Here is a 1024-nt window from a genome sequence, read left to right on the forward strand (position 1 = left end):
CACTTCTATTTATACTGGTTAGATAATACCAGCAATTTCACAATCAGAAGTATTCTTTTTTCTTGCAGAATGGATTAATCATTACCTTTTCTGCTATGTTTTTTTTTTTCTGGTAAAAATGAATAAAATGTTGTTCCTGTCACCCTGATCAAAAAGCAAGGCAAAAAGAGAAGTCACAAATTAAGGAATCAAAATACAGTTGAAAGTTTCTCTCTGACGTAGATTGGGATTTAAAGCATGCTACTAATGGCTGTCCAAAAACTTTTCAAGGGGAGGTTGTAAAAGAGAGTGAATGCTTGTGAGAACACTGGGCTCTATCCGGTAAACAAAAGCTCGTATCTTCTCACTTCTGAGGGATTTCAGAGGCTAATGAGGGACCTTACCCTGATGTAGTATGTTGAGTTTGTATATTCACTCACATTGCTCTTTTTGGACTAAATGCCTTGCTCTTTAGTGACCTGCCCTGTTTACAACAGAGCAATGAGGCAGAATAAATTAGGAACATTTAATGAAATCCGCTCTGGTGCAGTGGCTTCCTATAATGCAGTATAGGCAACTGAGGCACTGCGGGACTGTATCTCTCCAATATGTTTAGCTTACAAGTGCATAGGTGCTACAATATGAAGCACTGTAATATTATTTTTCATGGTCTTAAGACATGAAGTTGCTGAATACCTCAAAGAATTGGGCCTCCTAGAGAAATATAGTCTTCATTTCTTCAGCATCTTGAATAATTTTATCAGATGTGATACTGACTTGGCTAACATGCCGGCCGGTTGATTTACAAGTATTTTCTGTTTGACTTGACACCAAATCTTTAGGCCAGTTCTGGTAGATTATTTTGGCATGTGTTGTAAATGCTCAGTGCCTTGGTTTGTGTCTGTCCTAAACTTTTTCACCTTGGTAAGTATGTTTAGGCCTGTCAGCACTGTTGTTTGATGTGAATAGGATGGAGCTTTACAGGATTGGGCAAATGGGCCACTTCTGTTATCCCATCAGTACTCTTCCTTCCCTCAAACTAAGG

This window comes from Opisthocomus hoazin, chromosome 10, assembly GCF_030867145.1.
Source record: "Opisthocomus hoazin isolate bOpiHoa1 chromosome 10, bOpiHoa1.hap1, whole genome shotgun sequence".
In the NCBI taxonomy this organism is placed as follows: domain Eukaryota; kingdom Metazoa; phylum Chordata; class Aves; order Opisthocomiformes; family Opisthocomidae; genus Opisthocomus; species Opisthocomus hoazin.